Here is a 12,598-nt window from a genome sequence, read left to right as displayed (position 1 = left end):
GGTCTAGGCCACACCCTAGAATGATTAACTTGCAATCTCTGAGGTTAAGACTTGGGCATTAGTAATTTGTTTTTATGTTCCCTGGTCCATACCTATGTGCAACGAAGGTTGGGAACCACTGCTCTAGGCCAGTACTCCTTAAACATGAATGTGAGTCTGAATCACCTGGAGATTGCAATTACTCCTTCAGTAGGCCTGGAGTGGGCCTGGGATCTGCATTTCTAGCAAATTTACAAGTGACATTAATGTTACCCTAAAGGAGGACTGCTCTTTAATTAGCAAAGGTCTGTCGTACCCAGTACCCATCCAGCATTTAAGGACACTCTGGCAAAAGAAACTCCAACCCACTGCTTGCCTTGCAAATTTGCAGGAATCCTCCTTCCCTGTGAACATTTTCCTTTCTTTTCTAAGTTTTCTTGGAAGCTGCTCTCCACATAGACTTTTGTTAGACTGCACTGAGTAGTGACACTTGGGGAGACAGAGAAGATCACAATCTTTGGGTTAGAATATATCCTCAGCCAAAATTCGCTTAGATCTTGACATCCAGGGAGTGTGAGAGGCAGATATTTGGCTCATAATAAAGAAAGCCTCTAATTTTCTTTTTCTACTCTACTTTCTATTTTCTCCAGCTAATTCTATTTACATTTTTAATGAGTCACTAAAGTATATTACCCTAAAAAAAAAAACCCAAACTGTTATTGATTGGAAAATTCCAATGAGATTAAAATTTGATGTTTGAGGCCAGATGGCTTAAGAGTTATGTTTTCTAAATTGTTTTGTTTCTTCGTGTTTACAACACTTAATTCTTGTACTTGTCATTGAGAAAAATGATAATATCAACTCCCTATGTTTTTATTAAGATATTTTTTAAAAACCTGAAATTATATTGTACACAATGAAAACCTACAACATTAAATGAAGTTAAAAATTCACTTAGTAATTTGTGTTTCTTACAGGTTCTTTCCTCTTAAAAGAGTAAATTATTTGGAGACTTGGATTAACTTTGCAATATATGTAATGTGCTTTATGCTATGTTATGCTTTTTAAGTTATCTTCACTATCTCTCTTCCTGCCTTCAACTAATATGGGAGAAGTTAACATAACTATTCTGATGTCCCAAAGGTATTTCAAGTTTAATGGCTCAAACAACAAATTGACCTATCATGTTCCATGGACCTCCACACCACTCTGTATTTTCTATCCTGATGAATGCACATTTACTCAAGATGGAACCTTGGAATCATGTTTCCTTCTAGGTCTTTCTCCTGCCATCTTCCTTCACCTTCCCACATCTTTCAGACAGCAAAGCAAATCAATTCTCTTTTTCAAATATGCTCTAAATCCATGTCTACCTTTCTACTCCCATTACCACTTTCTCTAAAATTTAAATAAATCCTTACTTGGCTTCAATCAGCTGGCCTTCTCTTCAATCCGTCCTCTACATTATACCATGATTACCTTTCTAAAATAATTCCTGAGCATATCATTTCCCTGCTTATAAATTTGCATAGCTCTGTTACTTAAGTTACACCTCCACAGAACAGCAGGATCTAAGTGCTTCCCTTGGGGCCCCACCCACCTTTCCAGGATCATCTCCTCTCTACCTCTTGTTTACCATTTACAAGTGCCTGTCCAGAGCACACAATCTGTAAATACGCAAATGACAGCAGGAACAAATAATATTTCTATGGCTCTATTTGTAACAATCTGAAGGAATGGCAAGTCCTTTAAATTCCCCACTACTAATTCTTAGAGATCCCAAAGCAAGATTATTTTTCTCTTCCAATCAACTAGAGTCTGATTGGATAATCTTTTTTATCATGTTTTATATCAGTCATTTGTTATTACCTTATGGAAACTGTATATATATATATATATATATATATATATATATATATTTAAATATAAACATATAAATATATATTTAAATATAGATATATAAATTCTTAGGTACTTAGATATATGTGTGTGTGTGTATATGTGTGTGAGTATATGTACATATACATATATATAATTAATGCTTAAGGGGTTGTTTCTGAATTCACAGCCATTCTATAGTTTTGCTTAGAATAGTGGCTATTAGATACCTTTAAAACAAATATTTTAAAACACTTTATAACATACTTCTTCATTATCCTGAAATTCTTAGGTACTTAAACTTGCCTACACCCCTAATTAAAGACAAATATACTATGTCCAGTTGTCATATGAGAAATTAAATTTTAAAAATTATAAAAAATATTGTATATTTATGTTTGTAATTTTTCAATAATAATTACACCAGAGAGTTAGATGTTATATACTCTTTTAATAAACAGCCTCAGATATAAAAGATTCGTAGCCATTCTAAGAGATACTAAAAAATGAAAAAGTAGACATATTTAAGTGGATCCCCCCAAAACAAAATCAAAACCTAGTGTTAGGTTAATTGATGACAGACCAGATAGATTTATTTGTGAATGAAAAGGTAAAGAGGTAAATCATAAAGTTGTAATAGTAAATCAAAGAACAGGGGCTGGGATTGTGGCTCAGTGGTAGAATGCTTGCCTAGCACGTGTGAAGTACTGGGTTCAATCCACTGTGTGTGTATAATATATATTACACATAATTTTTAAAAATTATATATTTTTATAATTTTTAAAATATATATAATTTTAAAAAATCCTTTCTCAGATGTCTTTTCATTGCAATTAGATAGATTCAAAGCACTTTTTCTTCTATTTGTCCTAACTCTTTGGTGTGCCTGAAAACTTCTTTCTCTAGGTATTTGAATGGCTGACTACATTTAGTTCAGAAGTCAATCTGTCAGAATCTTTTCCTCTGAGGAAAGTTTAAAATAGGTTCTTTCCTCTCCTTCAAGTGAAACTCTTTCCCATTCGCTGTCTTACACAGTTAGCACTTTTGTGTCTAAAATAGTTCTTCCCTCTCCTATAAGTCCTACTCTATCCTATTTTCCTGTTTTATGTACTTAACACTACTCAAATGGTCTTACAGGTGCATTTATTTTCATCTCCCTGCCCCCTGTCCTCATTCATCTGCAAATGACAGTAGGGGAATGGAAACTGTCAATTGGATTCACTGCTGATTCTCCCAAAGGCATACTGTAGGTGCTGAATGAATAAATAAATGAATAGCAGGTGACTGGATGACTGACTAACTGAAATTTAAACCAGAATTGTAATCCTGTTGGTGCAATGCCTGCCCCAAAGTAGAGCTGCAGAGGGTCATTGGGAGATGGAGGACAGAAACCCCTTGTCGATACTTTGCACCTTCATTTCCTGAAAGGGCACTTTGAATGGCGTAGGAACTCCCACCTTCTGGTTGGCTGTCAAGTGAACGGTGGCATGCAGTGTGTACTTACCACCTTCTTCAGAATGAATCAATGTGGACTGATCAAAATCAAGGCGATCCCAGTTTCCCTAGCATCACCAGCTCACTGTATCTCTTGCTGAAACCTTCCTGGCACATTAGGAAACCTTTCTCTGGTCAAAGCACTCTCTGTAAACCAAAGAACATGGGTGATCAGATTTTTTTGCAGTGGAAATGTCTTTTGAGCTGCAAACCGAGTACCTTTTTCTGGGAACTGCTTGGGTCTTTTGCAATAAGGGAGCACCAAACCTCTAGGGGGGTAAGGGTCACAGCTGCCTCCCATCCTGTTGACCCACAAGCCAAAGTGCAAGGGGAGAGGTAGAGGGCTTCACCTGGGCAGAACACGTTGGTCATTAACTTTGTAAACGAACCTTCTGAACACACTGCAGACTACTTGGCTCTGGTGTATACACACTCAGTTCTGTCCTGGCACATCTTGCTTCTTGATTGTTTGTTTGACTTACTGGAAGAGCAGCTTGCCATTCCCAAGATCCTCTACAGGGTGCACATCGGTATGTGTGGCAAGGCTCCATGTCAGGGGACAGCCAGTTGGCAGGTGGGGCCGGTGGCATGGGTGCACACTCAGACCCACCTGGGGTGGGGGCTTGGCACTCAGAGGAGTTGCATTCGGACATCTTCTTGAAAGGAGCTGTCAGCGCTGGTCCAAGGGCACCAGGGACTCTGGGCAACCCTGGTCTGCCGGCAGTCTTTCCCTTTCCCTTCCGGCCACCCCGTCCTCCTACCCTGGGGTGTAAGGACACCATCCCCAAGGTGGAGGGTCCAGGTGGCAGGCAGAGTGAGATACAGTGGGAGGAGCACTTTCTCTGGTGCCATAGAATTTCCTACTCCTGAGATGGAAGGGGAGCCAAAGAGCATCCAGTCCAACTGCCCCACTTGGCCCCCAGGAGGGAGCCAGACCCAGAGAAGGAGGCGGGAAGGAATCAGACCTCATCCTGGAGAGATCCAGGTCTGTAATTCAGGTCCCTGGTGCCCAATCCCTTTCTCATGTGAGTGGCCTCTGCTGCTCCAGAGTGGCCCTGAGTTAGTCTGAAGCTCCTCTGGGAGGGTCAGGGGTCTCTCTGTGAAGCCTGAGTCTCAAGGTACTGGCCTCAGGTTTCTGATCAAACCCATTATCCCCACCTTTCCAAAGCTCTGCATTCCCACTCGACCACAAGAAGTTTTAAAATATTTATCATGAACTTTAACCCTAAAAAAACCCTGGGGGTAGAATCACTGCTTCCATTTTAAAATTGAGGCAATGGAAGATGGGTGGAGATGCCGACCAGCTTGTTCAGAGCCACACAGGTGGCACCTAGAGAGGTGGGCACTGGTACCCTTGTCCTTGGACCTGTGCCACAGGTCTCCAGCTGGGCCCTCCTGCACCTGCAATTAGTGAGGCAGCCCACAGAGAGGGCCAGGGCTGGTTCCTCAGCAGGGGAAGGGACCAAGGGCTAGAATTCATTCTAACTTACACTACCTGATCTTATTTGGACTCTTACTGGCCTGCAGTACACATCCTGCTTCTTTTGGGGAGTTTAGAATTCAGTGTGTATCGATTCCCAAGGTAATAGAGGATTTTTGTTTTATACACTGAAAATAATAGTCTTGTCATATAATCTTGGGTTTGAGTTCAGTCCTATCACTTAAGAGCTGTGTGACCTGGGAAAACCTTCCTAACCTCTCTGAGACTTTCTGACTCTCCATAGGAAGATGCACATGCATGTTGGATGTGGAGTGCGTCTGGGGACAGCAGTGCTGTGGGAAGGGACGAGGTGAATGGCAACATAGACTGTGCAGGCCTCTGAACCTGGAGGTCTCGGCAGAATGGGCCTGGACTGAGGCAGAAAGCCAATGTTCAAAGTCCCCGTGGACCACTCACAAGACTGGGGCTTGACTTCGGGCAAGTTGGCTTTCTACATCCAAGTGCAGTTCCCGAGGGGTCCAGAGCTGGAAGTGCGTCCTTCAGTCCTGAAGTGGGGCTAGGTGATTCAGGACAGGGTGACGCAGGACAGGAGCCAACCCCGGCACTTCGCAGTGTTGTCTTAGGATGGAGTTCAACCACTGGAACGTCGCCGGGGCGCAGGGGCCGATCCGAGCATGTGCAGCAGGTGTGAAGACCCTGCGCCCTCTGCTCCCCCGCTCCTGCTGTGAGGTGAGGGGCCGCTACCAGTCTCCCAGGGAAAGACCTCGGGGACCTCAGAGGACCAGCGGAGGGAGCCTCACCCGGGACCGGCCTCCTTCCATGGCACATCCTAGCTGGCCACCCTGCTGGGGGCGAAGGGTGTGTGCACCGGCCGGGTACCTCGGCGAGTCCCCAATGGACTTCCAGAGCAGAGACGGTGCCCCAGGATTCACCTCACTTCCCAAATGATGCGCTTGCGCGGCGCCCGGGGCCACCACGGGCGCTCGTCACACCAGGGAAACCTGCGCGGGGAGAGATGCTGTAGCGCCTGGAGCCCTGGCGCTGACACAGCAGCTCAGGACCAGGTGCCAGGAGCCCCTGAGCTGGATATCTAAAACCCAAACACTTTTGAGCAGAGTGTGGAACGCTGCACAATCTGGAACTTTGTTAGATGCACATAAATATTTAAAAACACCATATAAAATTACCTTCAGACTATGTGTTAAAGGCGAATGTGAAACCTAAATGAATTTTGTGTTTAGACTTGTGTCCTATCCCCAAAATATCTCATGATGTATATGCAAATATTCCAAATCCCCCAAATCCCAAAGTCTGAAATACATCTGATTCTAAACATTTCAGATATGGGGTCTGCAACATGGATATGGTTTTCTTGAATCCCAAGAACCCTCCAGGGGGACTATCATTCCTAGCTACCTTATACAGAGGAAGAGCCTGTGGGTCTGAGCAGTCAGGTCACAAGCAGACCCAGTCACTATGAGTTGGGACCCAGGATCCCTTTGAGGCCCTCCCTCCAGGTCAGTGTCTTGGTCTCTTGCCTGGAGTTCCTTCTTTTCAGGGAAATTGAGGCAGATCTGGGAGCATGCTGAGGAAGAAAGAAAAGCAGGTGTGTGGAGTTAAATGGCTTTGCCAGCCCACACAGGGACCAGAGCAGATAGTGATCACTTCTGTTCGTCTCAAAGGGGTTGGTGGCATGGGATTGGGGACCAGGAGAAGTCTCCGCCTGGAAGAAGTTTGGGAGTTGGAATGAGTTTGTGAAGAAGGTTGTGGGTCGCCTTCCCTGGAGATGCATGCAATCAGGACACAGCAGCCACCGGTGGCAGTAATCGGTGGTTCACTGTCCATCAGAAACCAGGCTGGGCCTGCGAACGTCAGGCGGTCAGCCTGCTGCCCCACTTCTGGACGACCTGCTTTGGAGAAGGAGCTTGCCGACCAGGACCGCTGGAATGGCTGGTTATTCCATCTTCTTAAACCCCTCCCTTCCTCCAGGGACCTGGGAGCGAGAGAAGCCCCTGTGCCTTTGAATCGATTTGGTTCACTTACAGAACACCTCAGAGCCCCACCTGCTGCAGGAGGCGGAGGCTGCCCTAGGCCCTGCCAGCAGCTGCTCCTTTTCTGGCAGGGGCTTGGTGTCCCCTCTGGTGTCCCTGAGTCTGAAGAGGCACGTCCCAGAGCTGCCACCTTCCTCCCCCTCCCGACCCAGTTCTTCCCCTGGAGGGGCTTGCTCTTGGCCTTTCCTGCCTCCCCACCTCCAGGGCTGACCTTGGTTTCCCTTCTGACTGCGTGCGTCCCGCTCTGGCTGTCCAGGTTATGTCTGCTGTGGGTTTTCCAGGGAGTCGCACTATCCAAGAGGTACCAACTGGATCTGGAACCCAGATGTGTTCATTTCAGCCCCCAGGACACTGAGGCTTAGAAGAGAGGGCTCCATTCAGACTCCTGCTCTCTGGCCCGTCTCTGTGGGTCAGCCTGAGTCTCCTTACCTGGGAGCAGGGATGGTCCTGATGCCAGTGGTTGCTAGGACTTGCTTGCAAAGGGTCAGGTGCCTGCTCCAGAGATGCCATCGAGAGATGGCTGCCACTGCTGCTGATGGTGTGACTTTTATTTTCCTCTGATGGCAGGCTCCCTTGATAGCAGGATGCTGTGGAAAGATGGTTAGAAATGGGGAGCCCCTGCTCACTACACAGACAGTAGGACCCAGGCTCAGCAGACAGCCCAGGGTGGTGGACAGGAGCCCTGGGGGCATATTGCTGCTGCTGCTGCATGAACCTCGAGTTGCATGGAACCCAGGACCTGCACTGGTGGGCTCCTTCTAGGTCAAGGGCTGAGCATTGACTCCTGGCCCCTAGCCAGCACTCTTTTTCAAGTTTAGTTTGTGTTTCCTCCAATGAACCTTTCTCCATGATTACCAGGCTGGTTCCAGCTTCTCACAGGGAGAATTCAAGTTACAAAGGAGTTCAGAAGCTCAGATCTTTTGATGATGAACCTTTATTAGGATTCCTGGATTAGCTAAGAGTGTGCGCCTCCAGAATGAGCTGGACCAGCACAGACCCCGGCTGCTGTCAGAACAGTTGATACTGCATCCGAAAGAGGGGTTTCCTGGTTCTTGGATTTACCCTGAAAGTTGACCTCTTAAAGAAACAGCATTGATTTGGGGACATCGAAGGCATAGACTTTTGGGGGACCTCGGGAGAAGTCTGCAGGCATGTTCAAGGACTTTTGAGGTTGGTGGCACTGTATCTTTATGGCATCTAATTCCACCTTCCTTCTTGGATTCAGATGGGGCCGCTGGAACTGTGACTCTATCAGCCACAATTAAGGTCATCTGTGGCTTATAAACAGGGGGGAGAGAGAGAGAGATAGAGAGAGAGAAGGAGGGAGGGAGGGAGGGAAAGGGAGGAAATGATGAGAGGAAAACAGACCTCTTTAAACATCAGAAACATCAGCTGGTTTGATAAACAATTTAGGGTCTTCTGCGGCACCATATCCTGGGAGGCAGGGAGGGGAAGGAACTTCACTGGGGAGGGAGGAAGGGGTGGAGGAGGGTGGAAGCGCCTGGCAGGAAGGGTCCTTTTGGCTCTGGACACGGGCTGGGTGGCGGGCAGCTGGCAGGAGGAGTGGGCATTTGTAAGCTCAGTGCTTATAACTTGAGGTGCTTTGCTTTTGAGGTAAGGACGACGTGTTGGGAGGGAGCAGCGGGTGCAGGCTGTCCTGCTGTTAGTTTTAGGGGGGTGTCCTCCCATCTTTTATCAACTGATTAATGAATCTTATTCCTTCACGCACCACACAGTGTTCTTGGAGGTGAGTGTCACCAGGAAGAGATAAAAACACAGATGAAGCAATTGCACCAATACGGGTGAATCTGCCTTGGTGACCATCGTATGAAATGGGACCTGCTGTGGGGAGATCTGTCCGGGTCCTCTCTGTGGTGAACTTCTCCAGGGAAATGAAGCTGGACCTGGGACCCTGGGGTGGGGGGGGTGGCGACAGGAGCCAGGTGGGCTGAGCCATGAGGCCATGGCCACCTCAGAAGAAGCAGAGCTGGGTTCAGTCCTCTGGGCCTGGAAGCTGTGACTCCTGTTAATGTTGCTCCCGTCTTAGGCACTAGGTTCACCGTGGGTGAACTCTGCTTATCCCTCCTGGCAATACTAACCACCTCACGTATTGCTCATCAAGATCTAGAACACATGTGGAGCACATGACCTGCCTCCCGTTCACAGGGGTGTTGATGAAAGACGTGCAGAATTACCCGGGCATCCTGGTTTCATTTCCTAACGCGTTTCTGGGGTGTTTCTGGTCGGGATGTACCAGCCGCAAGAGTGAGTGCTGGGCTGAGAACGCCTCCTGGACACCGTGGGTCCTCCAGGGCCGCCGCTCCGACGCCCCCCAGGGTGTGTTCTCGAAGATCACGGGTCACCTCCACAGCAGACACGGCCTAGCAAGCTCTTGTCTGAGTCGGGTCTGAGCCCCACACAACCTGCTGGTCCCAGGCCCAGCATCATTTCCTTGGAGAAGCTCACCACAGAGGTGTCCGGGTCAAATCTGCCCATTAACACCTCCACGATTTGAGAAGTGCATTTCATGCACTGACACATTTCTGTGTCCTAAAGCAGGACTTCTCGCTACATGTTATCAAGTCATTTATTAACTCACATGGAGGGGGGGCTTTGGTGTATATACACAATGGAATAATACTCAACTGAAAAGAAGACATCCGTAATGAACTTCGCTGTCCCTGTGCCCTGGGCCCAAAGCTGCTTCTCGCTGCGGCACCAGCGTCCTTCATTTTGTTTCTCAACCTCTCTGCTCTTGATCACAAAGCCACGGTCCTGACTTAAGGGTCCACAACCTGGGCATGGTGGCACATCCTTGTAATCCCACTGACTCAGGAGGCTGAGGCAGGAGGATTGCAAGTTTGAAGATAGCCTCAGCAACTTAGGGAGACCCTCAGCAACTTAACAAGACCCTGTGTCAAATAAAAAATAAAAAAGGGCTGGCTTCTTTTACCTTTGCGGCCCCCAGATGCCTCGTCTGTTCCCTGGGTTCTTCGCTGGTCACACAAATACATTGTACAGCTTCTAGCTTTCATTGTCCTTCAGTCGATGTTGTTTCTTGTCTTGGACGAGGAAGAGTCACAAAGAACTCAAGGGTGGCTCATCCAATTCTTCCCTGAGGGGCTCCAGAACAGACCTGGCCAGGTGCACGGCCCCACGGCTGCCCATGGAGTAAGCAGACCTGGACTTGGATTCCAAAGCCACCAATTCCTGGCCTGTGACCTTGGCAAGTCACTTCAGCTCTGAGCCGCAGCTAACTCAACTTTGAAACTGTTCCGATCTCATCAAGAAGTCAGGGAGATGCAGCGTGTAAACCCCCTGACACACCGTGGGTGGAACATTTGATAACCTCTTATGAGCAGGGAGTGTAAGATCATAAAATCTTGAGGGGCAGCTGAATCCCAGTAGGTCCAGGGGGAAGAGGAGGGGGTCAGGAAGGAATGGGAGATGACCCCTAAATTTCAGAAGTGGGGCAGCAAGCAGAGTACGCCTGGGAAGGGTGGCGCCTCCGGCCCAGACTTGCTGACACAGGCTGCGTGGGCTCCCTGCGGTGATGGTTGTGGTCTTTTTATTGGTCCCAGGGATTGAACTCAGGGGGACTTAACCACTGAGCCACATCCCCAGCCCCTTCTTATTTTTTATTTTGAGATAGGGTCTTGCTAAGTTGCCTTCCTAAGTTGCTGAGGCTGACCTCGAACTTGTGATCCTCCTGCCTCAGCCTCCTGAGTCACTGAGATTACAAGGAGGTGCCACCACGCCCAGTGGGTTGTGGTCCCTTAAGTCAGGAATGTGTCTGTGTGACTAAGCACGTCCTCCGGACCCTTCCTGTACCAGTCTCTACCCCAGGAAGTCCACCCTCCAAATCTGAGAGACCTGGGTTCTTCCAACCACAGCATTATTTTGTATATGGTCCCCTTTCTGTCAGCTGCTTCCACTTCAACCCCAGTAAGTTTGAGTCTTTGTTGCTTTGAATAATAAGACGCTGGGGTTACTGGTCAGCTCTTTTTCATTTCTAAAGCTAAACTCTACTTCCTCTGGGCTCATCAGGAGCGTTGGACTCAGCAGGTCCCGAGTTTCATGCTATAAAATTGTGCTGGTTTTATTGACCAATTAACATAGGTTAATGATGATTGTTTTTATGAACGTTGGCAGGTCACCCTCTGGACAGCAGGCTGAGCAATGTCCTCCCAGCCTTAATCATAGATCATAAAGTGTTAGGGCCGGAAGGGTCTCAGTCCAGCCCTCCCGGTTAACAGAGCAGGAAACTGAGTCCTGGATAAACAAACCCCCGGATTCAAATGGCTTCAGAAGAGAGACGGGGACACAGGAGGGCCGGTGATTTTTCATTCAGTCCAGAGGCTTGAGCCTCTCTCGCAAGCACAAAACTTAGGCTTGCAAATGGTGGGTGCGAAGCCCCTGCTGTAACGGGATTTGTAAGGCCAACATATGAGGAATCAGACATGTTGAAGGTCAGATGACCCATAAGAGTCTCACCCACCTTGACATTGTAAGGCATTGTGTTGTAGGAAGTCTGTGATGCCTTATGTGTAATGATTTATTTCTTTGTTTTAACTCTTCCCCTTGCGGAGATGTTTCGCAGAGGCAGGAGCTGCAGTTACTCATTTTTGTTTTTTGTTTTTGTCCTATAACCTTGTTTATAGTATGTGCTCGATAAAAGGTTCACTGAATGAATGAAGAGATGAGGTTTACTTTTTTATTTCCAAGAAGAGTAACCAGGTCCTTGACTTCGAGGGCATGGTGAGCTTCAGAGCAGAGTAGCCTCTCATTTGGTTGGCAACATTTGAGAAAAGACTAGAAATACGTGGAATGACAGAAGAATTCAGTTTACTGGAAGATGCTGACAGTTGAAGCCTTCGGTTTTTCGGGGGTATGGGACAGGGGGGAAAGGCGGGGGGTGGAATAAAAACAAACACAAAAACCTTTCAAATCCCACTGACACTTTTTCACTTATGAGACCTGAAGCCACCTTGCCTGAGAATAGAGCCTTCACAGATGGGGACAAGGTCAGGCCAGCCTGTGGCCCGAGGCCAGGCCGCAGTGCCCAGCAGCTCTGGCAGCAGAGTCGAGGCTGCAGGCCAGCTCGCTGCCCTCCCTGGGACTGGCTCACCTCTGCATTCTGCAGCAAACCTTTACTCTGTCACAGAGAAACAGCACTGGAGTCGGAGGTCCTGCACTTCTCAGAAAAAAGAAGAATGTGAGAAAACATTTCCATTTGGTTCACTCTTCAGTGGACTGAGTTCTGGTCACCGAGCCCTCCCTGCCCTCACCAGGTGTCAACATCTGGGGGCTGCACTCTCACCTGCAGCTCCAGCTGCACCTGGGCCCCAGGACCTGCTGCTGCCCTGCCCCCACCTGGACGGGGCCACCTCCTGTGGCAGAGGGGGCAGGGTGCTGATGGATTTCTTCTGTTTTACTGGATCCTGCTCAAGGCTGCTGATGTGCATCTTAATCATCCAGAGGAGTTTGCAGCTGCACTTCTCACCAGCAGCACACCCAGGGCTGTGCCTCAAGGGCTGGCTCTGCCCCCAGGGCAACAGGGAATTAAGTCTTCTCTCCCAGCCCTCTGGTTGGTGCAGGGAGGGAGACCACGAGGAGAAGCTCCCGGTGCTGTTGAGAGAGTGCAGGTTCCTTTCTTCTCCCCTCCTTCCTCTCTTCTTCCCTCCATTCCCACTTCCTCTCCCTCCTCTCTTCCTTCCTCTAGTTCCTTCCTCCTTTCTTTTCCTCTTGGAATATT

Source organism: Urocitellus parryii, unplaced genomic scaffold, assembly GCF_045843805.1.
Source record: "Urocitellus parryii isolate mUroPar1 unplaced genomic scaffold, mUroPar1.hap1 Scaffold_40, whole genome shotgun sequence".
NCBI lineage: Eukaryota > Metazoa > Chordata > Mammalia > Rodentia > Sciuridae > Urocitellus > Urocitellus parryii.
The sequence above is the reverse complement of the archived record's forward strand: the minus strand, read 5'-3'. Positions refer to the sequence as shown.